The 14,553-nt window shown below is 45.4% G+C and overlaps 1 protein-coding gene across 4 annotated transcripts in view; it reads left to right on the plus strand.

Moving 5' to 3' along the window:
• Window positions 1–14,553, plus strand: part of CGNL1 (cingulin like 1) — a 152,365-nt gene that overhangs the window by 29,674 nt on the left and 108,138 nt on the right. Inside the window, exon 1 of one of the 4 annotated variants that reach the window (XM_045822907.1) lies at window positions 10,996–11,509. The exons of the other annotated variants lie outside the window; for them this stretch is intronic. The gene's annotated coding sequence lies outside the window, so the exon portion shown is untranslated. Of the gene's footprint in view, window positions 1–10,995; window positions 11,510–14,553 lie in introns of those variants that run through there. 4 annotated transcript variants of the gene reach the window in all.

Here is a 14,553-nt window from a genome sequence, read left to right on the forward strand (position 1 = left end):
GATTTGGAAGAACCTGCCTTTATTTAGGGGCTGACACTGGAATCCCTTCTCAAACCCGCCCCTGAATGGCAGCCCTCCACCCCCACCCCATTTGCATTCCTCCACTGATGGGGAACTCATTACTGTATGAAACAGCCCAGTTTATCTTCAAGCATCTTAACTGTTCGATGGAACTGGAATTTGTGTCCCTGGCACATCTACTCATTGTTTCTTGTTCTAACCTTTGGAGCCACACAGAGCAAGTGTGATCCCCTCTTCACATGACAGCCCTTTTGGTATTTGTATTTGACGACACTTTTTCATGTTCTTAGCCCCGTTTCCCTCTTTCTGAACCAGTGCTCTCTCTTAGCTTCTCGGTCTTGAAACCATCCCGGTTACTCTTTTCTTAAACCGACTCTTGTTGATCAGCCTCCCCCACTCCCCCCCCGCCCCAGAGGGCATCCCCTCAATCACCAGGGAGGGGACCTGAGAGCACCAATCAGCGGGGCTCATTTGGCTAATGTGGCTGCTGGGTGCTGGGCTGGTGGCCCCCTTTCCTTCAGGACCTCCTCTAAGTCCCCCTGAGGCTGTGTGCTCGGGTCAAAAGACACACTTCTGAAATAGTTGGGGGAGTTCTTGATTTTTGGGGGTCTACAGTATGGCTCACTGCCCTGCCCTGCTGAATCTGGATATGTACTTTCCAGAGATCACAGTGGTCTTTGACAAGCACCTCATAGTGAACTTGCCATCCACGGTGATCCCCAAAGCCTAAAAAATAAAAAAGGACAGGGTTTTCTTCTGTGCTCACCCATCCTTCAGTCAAATATTTTGAATTCTTCAGAGCCTTTGGTTCTCTCTATTAAGCTCCATTTTGTTAAACTTGACCCATCAATCCCGTCTGCTGATCTGTCTGGCTCCTTAACGCTCCCACAATATACTGTCTGTTTCCTGGTTCCCGTAGTGTCAGTGGTTCAGGGCACCGGCTTTCCCGTGAGGGAGATGTGGGTGTAAGTCACCCCACTGACTGGTTATGTGGTTTTGGGCAAGGGAAGAGCGAAGTGTCTTGCACAACTGACAGAGCAGATGGGTTGGTGTCTCACGGGACTCACAGGCAGGAGGCAGCAGCCTCAGGAAGTCAGAACAGGCAAGCTGAAAACAACGTCATCTCATCCCTGCTTCTCTCTGAACATTTAAAAATGTTTCCCCTTTTCTTTTGGCTGACTTCCTGCATCGGCTTGTGGGGTAGGAGAATAATGCCCTCCTCCCAACCCCCAAATTGGATGTCCACACCCTAATTCTGCAGCCTGGGAATATGTCACCTTATGTGGCAAAAGGGATGTGTTTAAATCAAGAACCTCGAGATGAGCAGCTTCTCCAGGGTCATCCAGTGTCATCCCAGAGGCAGGAGTTTGAGAGTCAGCACAGGCCATGAGGACAGAAGCCACGTCAGAGGGAGGGTGGCCTACTGCCGGCTGTGAAAATGGAGCCAAGACAGGCAGGCAGCCTTGGAAGGCTGGGGAAGGCCCCTAGAGCCTCCAGGAGGAACCCAGTCTTGTCACCACCTTGATTTTAGCCCAGCGGGACTTCAACCTCCATTACAATAAAAGTCAGCCTGTGTTGGTTTTAGCCACTAAGTTGCAAATGCCTCTTTGCCTTAAAGTCTTCCTCATGTCACACACCCTCATGAGCTCCCAGCCTCCTCTCGTGCCCGAGTTGAGTCGGAGGCCCTGTGGTTTGCTCCTGCCTGCCCACTTCCCTCAGCACCGTCGTCTGCCTCAGGGCCTGGCACAGGCAGGTTCTTGGCAAATCGGTGGAACCAAAGAGCCCAAGTGAAACCTGATGATGCCTTTCAGAAACTCAGCTGTGTGATTGTAGTTTCTCCCCCGCCCCCCAGCCCCTGCCTCCCACCCCCTGCCAGCCCAGCAGCCCTGCCAGCATAGGAAAAAGGCCAGTCCCTCATGGTTTTCCCCGTGAGTGGGCGTACCGCCAGCCTCTTCTCTCCTAAGTGGCCTTTCTGCATGCTTGGAATCACAGCTCTAGAGCCTCTGTGTGGCGAACCCACCTGCTTTTGGAGACTGGAACATAGCCACTTTTAATACTCTCCAAATATAAGAGGTTGAATTAAAAAAAACACTGAAATATGTTTTGATGCCTTCTATTTCTGGAATGTACTACAGTGGAAAAAGTGCTTCTGCCTTTGCAATATCATGTAATCTCCGTGGCGGCCCTATGTGGTTTTCTTGTGAGGATGGGAGTGGCAGCGTCCACGCTCCTTACATGTTGGGCTGGAAGCCCACTGTTCCTTTTCTTGGGTCAGAGTTCAGGGTGGTGACTTGCCTGGCCTCATTTGTGTAGCAAGAAGACCTATCTGTTCCCAGGGCTGTTGGAACCATAGCTCACCACCACTTTCAAGTTGTCAAGAGCATTCTCATTTTCCCTTTAGACCTCTGGATAGCTCCTTGAATTTTGTTTTCCCTTCTCATTAAGACAGCCTCCTCTTGTGACCGCCTCTATCCCTGATCTTATTGTGGCCTCTTTGCTGTCTGGGCCTGTACCCATCTTCCTTCCGGTTTGAATTGGAGACACTCTGGGAAGACCCCCCAGGCCAGCAGCTGCTCTCGGGGGCACCTGCTACCAGGGTGTTCTGGGTGCACACAGAGATGCTCAGTCCCTGCTGGCTGGGTGCTGACCTGGCTGCCATGTCCTCAGCCTTCTTTCTCTTCACGATTCTCTGCAGGTGGTCTCTACACTGCACACCAGATGCGTTCCAATGGTTTATGTTGCAATTAGTTGATTGTTTCAAGCTAGAATGCATCTTCCTGGGGTTTTGGTGTTATAAATGGTGGTTAGGTTCCAGGTTCCCCACTGGCACCTGTTGCAGCTGTTAGGTAGCCAACTCCTGAGTCATGAAGAGAATGGGCTTTGGAGTCAGACAGGCCTTGGTGACTCCTGGCTTTGCCACAGCTCTCTGGGTGACCTTGGTCAAGTAATTCCAACCCCCTAAGCCTCAGTTGCCTGCAAAATGATGATAAGTAAAATCTACCTGGCAGGGTTGCTGAATAATGTGTAAAAAGTGTTTAGCATAGTACTTGGCACTTGGTAAATGCTCAATGAATGGTTGGTATTAGTTATTACTGTACTATTAATTATGTATCTAGTATGTTTAATAGCACCAGACACTTATCATTATTTATACTGCCATTTCTGTGGCTAAGGTGATTCCAAGGTCAAGCTCCGTATTGGTCACTCATTCAAGTGTCTTTTTTCCCTTCTGGTGACCTCAGATTCCTGGGGGTGTGGGGGAGGAGTTTCTTTCCTTCCTTTATTCAGTTCATAAATAATTGCATTATATAAGACATGCTGTGGGGCTCTGGGAGAAAAATGGTGAGAAAACCAGTATAGTCTCTGTTTTCATGGATCTTATAGTCTGGTGGGGAAGACAGACATTAATTAAAAAATCATGGAGATGTGAAAACATAGCTGCTGTGAGGAGCAGTGCTGGGAGATGCTGCCCAGGAGGTATTTGCTGGGCCTCTGGGCTGCATCTGTGTTGTTGGGTGGCGGACACTGTCTGTAGCTGGTGGCTGGGGGCTCGGACAGCACTGGTTCAGATCAGAGTAGAAGTGGTGGTAGCTTGGACTCCAGCAGGTGACAGTCCACGGTGTGGAAGACATGAGAGGCACAAGCATTTATAAGAGAGAAGCAGCTGGGAAGGGCGCTGCTGGGGAGGAAAGGAGACTTCCTGCTTTCCAGCCAGGAAGATGAGTCTCAGGTAGTGCTTATTAAGGAATGTTTTAAGTGGGACTTCAATTTGGCCACTCTTTATACTCAACCCAAATAACACCCCAGTCCCTGCTTCCTGTCACTGTGGCTTCCTGTGACCAAGCAGGGTTAATTAATATCTTTCTCCCTGTAACTACCTCCATCTCATCTCTCATTTTCGCTCCTTCTTTCTTGCTGTCATCTCTTTGTATCGCTCTCCTTTTCTCGTGTTTGATTGCCCCCATTCTGCTCTGCAACTAATTCAGCTCTTCTGTTGTTCATCCAATGGATGTTTCTTTCTTGGAGAAGCATTTTCTGTGACTCTAAGATATAGGAGGAGGGGGACAGAGTGCTGTCTTAAATGAGCAACACTGGCGTATGGGTTTTGTCTAACGTTCCCATTTAAATTGCTCTGATGCTATGTCTTGGGGGAAGGTGTATCTCACGTTTGCCCAGCTCTCTGCTTGTTCCTTCTCCCTTCCATAAGATGCATTTTGCAAGTCTTTTAGTCATTCAGTTCTACACTTTGGCTTGTGGGAAACTGTGCACAGCTCATAAATTATCACCACGTGGATCATATTCACACCTTGTGCAGGACTCAGCTCGGGGACTTGCTGGATGTCTCTTTGGGTACCTGTGATGTGATGCTGTGCGTTCACTGGGTCCAGGAAGATTGTTTGCTCTGTTCTTGGCAGAGGTGTGGTTACAGCTAAGCTAACCAGGATGGTGTGCCCTGTGATCTGTTGAGGGACATGAGTCCAGTATCTCCATTTTGGCTGCCTAACAGAAGTGTAGGATGGGTCAGAAATTGCAACTGTTGGCTCTGTAGTGACCACATTGACTGAAGTAGTGGGTCTGACTGTCTGGAGGCTTCTAAAATAATTTACTTAAAAACCTTTATTTAAGAATAGTTTTGCCCTGGCTGGGTTGCTCAGTTGGTTTGAGTGTCATCACATACACCAAAAGGTTGTAGATTCGATTCCCCGTGGGAGTACATATGGGAGACAACTGATCGATATTTCTCTTTCTCTCTAAAATCAATAAATGTATCCACAAGTGAGGATTTAAAACAAAAAGAATAGTTTTAGATTTATGAGACCGTTGTGAAGAAAGTACAGAGAGTTTCCTTATATCCCCCATCCCTACTTTCCTCTATTATTAACATCATACATTTGGTTTGTCAAAATTAAGGCACAAATGCTGACAAATTATTTTTAGCTAGAGTCCATACTTTACTAAGATTTGCTTAGTTTGTATCTAATGCCCTTTTCCTGTCCCAGGGGTCTCCCTAGGATACCACATTACATTTAGGTGTCGTGTCTTCTTAGGCTTCTCTTGGCCGTGACAGTGTCGGAGACTTTTCTTCTTTTTGATGATTTTGACTCATCAGGTATTTTATGGGATACCCATCTTTTGGAATTTGTCTGATGCCTTTCTCATGATTAAACTGGGTTAGGGGTTTTAGGGTAGAAGATCACAGAGGTAAAGTGCCATTTCCATTACAGTACATACTTATCAGTATGACTTATCCCTATTGATGTTGATCTTGATAAAGTCTGGGCCTGGTCATATTGTCAGGTTTCTTCACTGTAAAGTCATTCTTTTTCCCCCTTTTGATACTGTCGTCTCTGAAAGGAAGTCACTGTATGCAGCCTACCCACGGGGAGTGAGGAGTTACGCTCCCTTCCCTTCCTTTAGGGCACAGTATCTGAATCCGTTATTTGGAATTCTTCTTTATGGGAGATTTTTCTGTTCTCCATTTATGTGTTTATTCAACTATTTGCTTATATCAGTATGCACTCACAGGTATTTATTTTTATACTTTGGGTTCTAATCCAATACTACATTATTTATTTTGTTGCTCAGAGTATTCCAGCTTTGGCCATTGGGAGATCCACGTCTCTATGACATACCTCCAGCACTTCTCTACTTTCTGACACTACACGATGCTCCAGGCTCATCTTGTATATTCCCTGCTCCTGTCCGAGGGTTAGCCATTTCTTCAGGGGGCCTGGTTCCTTTTATCAGAGAGTTTAGTGGTGTTAGGAATCAAGATCTGGGCACTAGGTGTGCTCATTGCTACTGGGGTGTTGTTGCTTCTAAGTCCTATTAGATGACAGGGCAAGGAAAATGTGTATACTGTATACAAACATATTTGTAAATATGCAATCATTTGTATCTATATTAAGCTAAACATGAGCTAAACTGACGTCTCCAACTCACAGCCATTATCACATAGATCATCCTAGCCTTCCTCTTCTTCATGTCTATGACCTCCCACTCCAACAGGCTCCTGCCATCTGTCACGCATTTACTTGTTTAATTCCAGTATACATGGATAGTGGCTTCAGAGTTGTTAACTCATCTGTCTATGGAAAGCATTTCTATCAACTCCAGTAAAATACTTAGGTATAGTTCCTTTTGCTTTTGGTCTTACAGATTGCACTTATTTCCAGAGTTACTTAGATCAATACCTTTGTCCCTCACCCACTTCAGTCATGTTGTTTCATAATTTGTAATACAGTTAGATTCTTTTGGTCTGATAGCTCTTTAAAAGAGGAAAGTGGGAAGGTGAAGACTCAGCCATCAGGGAACTGCGTTAGAAAAAGCTTGTGAACAAGATAAAAAAAATTCATAGACACAGCCAACAGTCTAATGATTATCAGAGGGAAATGGGTGTGGGGGGAAGTAGTACAGGGCATAGCGGGATAAATGGTGATGGAAGGAGACATGACTTGGGGTGCTGAACACACAATAAAATATATAATGATGTATTATAGAATTGTACACCTGAAACCTATATAATTTTATTAACCGATGTCACCCCGACAGATTCAATAAAAAAGAAAAATAATTTTACAGAACTCTAATGGAAAGCCTTCTGACCTATTTTTAATTTTGTCTCACTTGTCGTTTGCACAAAAAAATTGTACCAGAAGAGGCTGATATTTGCCACATGATAAATGAGACCTGTGGCTTCTCTGGATTCCAAGGCCATTAAATTAAATATAAAAGATAAAGATTATTGCACACTTTATCATGAAAATCATAATGTCGAGTGGAACAAGCGTGGTAAGCACAGCCTCTCCCCCCTGCCCCTCCTGTGTCTCCTCTCACCCTAATCGCTGGCCGCATCCCGTCCATGCAGACCTGGAGAAGACTCTTGGGCTTCTTACCTTAAATACTGTTCTAGAGTGGCCTTGCCTGAACAACTGTATTCTCTTTTGTGTATAGATGATTCAAGACCTATTTAGGAGATAAGTTCAAATGATTACAAAGTACCTGCAATGTGTCACTTTAACTTAATTAAAAAGACAACAACTTACTGTTTATATAATCAGCCTAGAAATGGGTAAAATCAGAGTGGAAAAAAGATTAGTGTGTGGGCCAATGACATGTTGCCTCCAGCAAGAAACTGTGTCATGTCAACCAGCCAAACAAAGTATTCAAGCTTTGAAATAATGAGGGGAAACTAATCAGCATAACTTATTATTATTGTTACTACTACTACTACCACTACTAAGAGAACACCATTGAAAGCATTTAAATATTTGAAAACCATCTAAAAGTATGTGTTTGGGAGATTATCATTTGTCAAATACAGTTGTATCAAGGCATAATAAAAATGTGTTTATTATTGACATGAAGAATCAAAATTAAATACCATTTCTCTAAAAACAAACAAAAAAAGCTTATAAACAATTTTCATTTATTGATTTTTAGAGAGAGAGAGAGAGAGAGGAGAAAGGGATAGAAACATCAGTTTGTTTTGCACTTATTTATGTATTCACTGGTTGATTCTTGTATGTGTTCTAACTGGGGATCAGACCCTCAACCTTGTTGTATGGGGATGATGCTTTAACCCATTGGCCTACCTGGCCAAGGCAACAATTCATTTTCTTACATCCACCAAATGTTTGGTGGTTCTGTGCATCTGCATGACAGGATTCTTGTAGCCTTTTCTTCCTCTGCTTCCTTTTGTTCCTACCCTTTTGCTATTGGCTGAATGTTTGTGTCCTCCCCAAATGCCAGTGTTGAAGTCCTAACCCTCCATGCAATGGTATTTGGAGGTGGGGCCTCTGGGAGATACTTAGGGTTAAATGAGGTCAGGAGGATGGTGTTCTCATGATGACATTAGTGGCTTTAGGAGAAAAGGAAGAGAGAGGTTCCTCTCTCCACGCACACACGGCCATGAGAGGACATGGTGAGAAGCCTGCCATCTGAAAGCTAGGGAGAGAGAGCTCTGACCAGGAACTGAACCAGCTAGCACCTTGATCTTGGACTTCCCAGCCTCCAGAATTTTCTGTTGAAAATTTTCTGTTGTTTAAGCCACCCAATCCATGGCGTTTGGTCTGCAGTATGAACAGACTGCTACACCATTATACGTGGAAACAGGATAGGCACCCTGAGCTGTTGAGGAGCCCTTTCTTAAACTAAATTCTCCAATTCTCTTTCTACCTTTCAACAACAAAGGGCCCCCTCTTTCCTCCTAAGCATCTGAGGTAGGAGATGGGTTCAGTAATGTTCTCAGCGGTGCATTTAAGTATTAGAACTCCAGGGTTAGGCCTCTCTCCAGAAATTGTCCGAGGATATCAGATGGGTCCTTTTGGCAAAAACAGATGTTAGGATTGAGGGAATGCTTCTTAGTGGAAAGAGTATAATCACTTACTTGGAGAAAATCATAACCCCTTTCCCTAAACATCCCAAGCCTCTGTGAGAGCAGGAGGGCCTGGCTTTCAAAGCAGAAAGCACGCTGAGAAGGGTGGTAGAGCGCACGCATGGGGGGCTCGGGGCTGGATTAATTGAGTTCCAGCTCTGTAGTGCAGTCAGCTGTACAGCGCCATGCGGTCTTGTGTGGCCTGGGTCCAGTAGCTGGGGCCTGTCCAAGATCGAGAATGTGGAAGCATTCTGTGAACTGTAGTCTCACAGTGTGGTTGTGAGTGATTGTTAAAAGGTGCAAGTTAAAGGAGTTGGCTTTCTTGAGGCAGACTTTTCTCTTAGATACTGATTGTGGGGTTTTAATATTTCTCCTGTCATTGGTTAGTATTTTTAGTTTTCTTAGACAGGCCATTGTGTCTTCTCCCTACAACTATTGCTCACTTCTTATAAGGGGAGAAGTCGTAGGCACTGTCACTGATGTAGGGAAAAAGCCTGACGCTCCAGAGAAATGTGTGGCCCTCAATTTTTTTTTTAAATCTCTAACTTCCAGGGAGGGACTTCCTCTCATTGTCTCCTTTTTGTGTTTCTTCCTTTTCCTTTTCAGTTTTTTCTCCATTCTTTTTTCATGTTTAGAGTTTTGAAAAAATTACTTTTATTGCCCATTTCATTTCACAATGTGGCGCCTGTTTGGTCAGGACTGTCTGCTTCCTGCCTCCTGGGAGCAGTCAGAGAGCACGGGGCTGGTTCGTCTGCTTGGACGCAGAGGGGGCTCCCCCTGGAAGGAGCTGCCCAGGACTACAGATTATGCTTTGTTTTTTGACACAAAATCTTTCTGAATTGATCCCCTCAAAGAAAGCTGAGACATTTGAATACTCTCTAGTTTTGCATTTTTTTCCCTATGTGGTCATCAGTTAACCACTCAAATTAGAGTGTGTGTGTTACTGTTCAACATTAGGCTGATGTCCAGAGGTTAGTTTGGACATTACAGTTCAGAATAGGTTAATATTTAATATACAAGCATTTAGAAGACTACTCAGTGCATAGTACAAGTGCCTAAGAGTTAATTACATTATTATTACTGCAAATTAAAGAATTGCTCCCAGGTTGCATCTTGTGGGATAGGAAGACAAAGATGAGGGACCTCATGTCGGTATTGGGTTAAGTGCAGAAAAGTAAACTGGAACTATTGTTTCGTTACTGGTGCAGGAGAAGTGATGATGAGGGCTCGGGGAATGGGTCCCAGAGCTGAGGTTTGGGTCTAAAAACTAGGGAGCTGGGAAGTGGCTCATCTCATCACAGAAGTCAGGGGTGCGGGGGGGCGGCGATTAGAGGGTCTCTGGAAGGCTTTCTACCCATGGAAGATGATTCTCTGTAGGTTCGCCTCTGCCTGGAGTAGGATGGGATGGGGTGGGGGTGAGCATTAATAGGTCAGGGGTTCTGTAGAGGAGAGGGAAAGGAGTGTGTTATTTCCTTCTAGCTGGATTCTTTCACCAGTGTTTTTGTTTTTCCCAGCATGAAAAAGGTATTTCTGTGTGCTTCTGCAAATGGTCTTAATTAAACACAGGTTGTACCTCTTCCAGCTGCTCTTGGTACACACCCTTAGAGGTTCAGCTGCAGCTCAGGACAATAGGCAAGTGACTACCCGAGGGAGGGGTAAAAACAATATCCCATGAAATTCAGTAAGGTCTGGCTCGGAGTGCTTCGAGCGTGAAAGCCAGCTCTTGCGTTTTCCTCTGCGCCCCCACCCCTGCGAACACATCCCTGGGGAGCGAAAGAAACACAGCGGAGGTGGGATCTGAATTTTCCATGACTGCCTTTATTTTGTGATTTAATTTCCGTGATAACTAACATTCCTTAAAAGAGTTGGTTTTTCCTCCATTCTTTTGTTAGCCACTCAGGTTGTATGTTTGCTCCAGTGACAAAGCTCTTGTCGAGGTCACCGTCGATCTCCATCCTGCCTAACGCAGTGGTTGCTCCCTAGTCTTCATTAGCTTATGAGCAGTGTGTGGCTCATTTGACCACTCCTTCTTTTTTAAAATATAGACTACCAGCTTTTCTTTGTTCTAGGCCATCACCACACCCCCGTGGTTTCCTCCCATCTGGCTGCCCCCTCTCAGTTGTCTGCTGGCTTCTTCTCTTCTTGATTTCTCAGTGTTGGAATGCTAGGGTTTAGACCTTCCTGTGGATCTTGTTTAATGCAGATAAGGAGCCAGTGGGTCTGGGTGGGGCCCAACATTTTGCATTTCTAACAAGCTTCTGGGTGATACTATTACTGCTGGTGCCCAGAGCACACTGTGCAGCAAGGCCCTGGAGCTCTGTCCTTAACATCTCTATCTGCATTACTTCCTCGCTGAGCTCATCCAGGCCCTGGCTTTAAATAACATCGTGACTTTTATTGGTGACTTGCCAGCCAACTTGGGATAAGATCCAGAGTCCTTACTGAGATCCACAGACCTCATGATTTGGTTCCTGCCCACTGCTCTGTCCTCCCCTGTCTTCCCCTCCTCATCTCCCACTTGCTCTGGCAAAGTTGGCTTTTTTGCCGCTTCTCCAACTCGTCTAGCACATTCCTTTCTCAGAAGCTGCAAACTTGCTGTTCTTTCTACCTGGTACATAGCTTGCAAAGATCTCATCATCTCTTTCACATCAGATGTTCCCTTCTCAGAGAGGCCTTCCTTGACCGATCTGTGTCTAAATCAGATCGTCATTACCAGCACCACCTTGTTCTCTCCTTATCCGGCCTTGTTTTCTTTATAGCGGTTGTCACTCTGTGGGCTAGTTGTTGCTTTTCTGTCTCTCCCCGCTAGAATGCAAATTCTGTGGGGGCAGGACTGCCTGTACAGGTAACTGCCATAGAAGGGTGCCTGGAATGGTGGGAGGCTCTTAGTACAAGCTTTTTGTGATTAAAGAAAACAAAATTGGCATACCCCAAAGGAGCTGGATGGCCACTGCTCACTACTGCTTGGTGCCGATGGCACGTTAATGATGGTTTGAGTTTCAGGTTATGGTACAACATTTTAATTTTCATGAACTCTTGGAAAAGAACTGACCTGGATTGGACACAGAAGTGTGAAGATCCAACATTTTATGGCAGACTGCATGAATGAAGGTATCGTAGTTGTTTGAATAAAAAGGGTAGCAGAAGATTTCACAAGGTGATGGGGTGCGATGAGATTAGGAGGGCTTGCCCGGGTTAGGCAGGGGTCTTCCTGTCCACACCACGCGTGGTGATTTCTGTCAGCAAAATTAACATCCTGTATAAGGAATTCGTGTTGTGCATTTGATTGGTGTGTCTTTTGTAATTGTATTCGTGTGTAATATGCAGATTTGTTTTGGCTTTATGGTATCATAAAAACTATAGTAGCTTTATATTTGCACATTAAGTGAACACTAAAGGTCTTTGAGAATTTTTTTCTTTAAAGGCATCTGTAAATTATACAAGCTTGTGAAAAGCTGCAGTAGCAGTTACTCAATACTGGAGATGCAGCTGAGGACAGGGACTCCTAGGACCAGGTCTTCTCAAAGGGCTCATGGAAAGCTTTTTTTAACAAAATAAAGAAAATATGGCTCTGAGTGGGCTATTCAAGTTTAGCATGCTTTTAAGAAAGTAAAATTTTAAAATGTCTGTATTCATTTGAATATAAAAGAATATATGACAAACTCTAAAAGGCTGAACTAAATAATACTTTTGTTTGTTCACACAACTGGAACTTTGTTTCCGATTACCGACTTAATTTCTGATGATTGAAAAACATCGTGAATTGTGGAAGTTCTTACTGTAGATATCTGTGTAAAATAAAGTAAAGATATTTAAATAAAAAATAAAGATAATGGTGTTGGCGGCCTTTACCCATCGGTGCCAGGGCCTGGGGGAGAGGAAGGCAGGCAGGCAGAAGCTTCCGGTCTAACATTGGCCTCAGGCCTTTCTGCCCCTGGGCTCCCAGAGACCAGAGAGGACGGGGTTCTGCACTTGGGAAATTGGACCCAGGAGGGAGACAAGTTCTTGCTTTGAAAGTAGATGTGAATGGCTGTCCTACACACATTTCATTTGAATATATGTGTTTGTTTATATCCTGTTCACTTCTGTCTTAGTCCCTTTAGGCTGGTCTAACAAAAGACCGCAGACTGGGTGGCTTATAAACAACAAAAGTTTATTTCTCACAGTTCCGGAAGCTGAAAGTTCAAGGTCAAGGCACCAGCATGTGGCGTTCTGGTGAGGCCCTCTTCCGGGTTTGTAGCAGTGCCTTTTCACCTTGACCTCACAAGGTAGATGAGAACAGGGATCTCTGTGGGGTCTCTATCATAAGAGCACTAATCCTATTCACGAGGGCTGCACGCTCATGACCTAACCATCTCCCAAAGGCTCCATCTCCTACCAGCAGCATCTTTGGGGACTCAGATTTTAACACAGGAATTTGTGGGGTGTGGGACTCAAGCATTCAAACCATAGCAACTTCCAAATATGACTAGATTCTCATACTCATGAGCCCAACCATGTGGAAGTATGAAACCAGGAGGACTGGGGCAGAAGACAGGGACAGCTGTGGAGGTGGGGCTGGGGTGGCAGTGCTTTAGGAAAGGAGAGAGGGACCTACAGGAATCAGAAATGCTTGGATTATCTGAAAGTACGGTCCTTTCTTCAGCTACCTGAGTACCTGGCCAGAACAGGTGTAGCATGTGTGATGTGACTTTGGGGTCTGGGATTGTGTCCCCCTTCCCCTCCTGTCCACCCAGCAGAATTCTGGGGAGGAAGATTGAACTGGGAAACAGAGTCCCGGGTGTCAGTGAACTTTGGGGGTAACAACTATCCTGAACATCACACGTGCACTTACACACGTGGGAATGTGCAGGGTTTCTATTTTAGGTTGTTTATTTAGATTTTAGTTTTTAATATTTTGGGTGACTCCACAGTGCTGTCTTCTACTTGTTTTTGACAGTTGCGCTGTATGATTTCATTAGGTTTCTGGGGAGAGTTCCAGGTGCCTGTCATTTACAGCGAAGTCTTTCTGGATGCCATACAAAGAGCTGAGACATTTGTGGGAGTTGGTTGGTTGTGAGTTGATGCCTGTCGGGGGTGGGAAGGCTGCAAACTAGCCACAGACCCTGCCAGGGAGGCTCTGGATTTGGCTGAGTTTGCTTGTGATGCTCACTCCCTCAGTCTTTTCCCTGATAAGGACAAAGACAGACAGGTTTCCCAGGCTTGATTGTGCCTTCAGTGACTAAGGAGAGATGCTTTGCAGAAGACAAAACATATTCCAGAGGAGGGTTTTTAGCTTTGGAGTTCACTTTGCAGAAATCCTCTTTGAGGAGGTGCCGGGAATGTGCAGCTGGCATTGCTGGAATTCCACAGTGTCTCTTTACTCCCCTAGGAGTGGTGACCCGGGGCCTGTTTTCTACTTGGGGAGCACACATCTTGTGAACTTGGGGCGGGAGGTGGGGAGACAAGCCACAGTGACGTTGGTGATGAGGCTCTGGTGTGTTAAACAGTGACACATATTCCAGCCGGCATTGTGGGCACTCTGCTGAAGGATGGGCAAAGACGATTTGTTACGAAAACTCTTGCCTTTTTAAAAAAAAAAAACCCTCATATTTCAATGCATGGCTCTCTCAGACCTGTTTGTGCTGAGTAGGGAATGCTTTGTTGAGTTACAGCTGTTCAGATCGTTGAGACTTCAAGGGGAGAGACCAAAAAGACCCCTCACGTTGCCATTCCTCTGATGTCACTCTGACTTTTTAAAAATTGTTCAGATTTTAGAAGGGGATTCAGAGAGCTATATGCCTGGTATATAGTTATTAGTTCATTCATTCATTTATTCATTCAGCACCTGCTATGTGGAGGACACCTGTGGGTATCAGGACACGGCAAAGAGGAAGGCTTCCCTGAGGAGTGACACTTCGGCTGAGACCTGACAGACCAGAGTTTGCCTCGCCGGCCTGCCAGGGCAGTGGGACACAGTGACGTGTTTTGGTCCCCAGCCCTCCCAGTGCCAGGATAGCTGTACCAGCTCCTGTGGGAGGCAGCATGGTCCTTGCTCAAGAAAGAACTCAGGTCTTGGGGACAGAAGGTCTGCCTCTGGCTCCTGGTGCTGCCCGTGCACCTAGTAGGAGACCTTGGGGAAGCCGAGCTGGGAGTTCACACATCTCTAAAGGGGA

Source organism: Phyllostomus hastatus, unplaced genomic scaffold (assembly GCF_019186645.2).
Source record: "Phyllostomus hastatus isolate PE091 unplaced genomic scaffold, TTU_PhHast_1.1 phas_scaffold_501, whole genome shotgun sequence".
Taxonomy (NCBI): domain Eukaryota; kingdom Metazoa; phylum Chordata; class Mammalia; order Chiroptera; family Phyllostomidae; genus Phyllostomus; species Phyllostomus hastatus.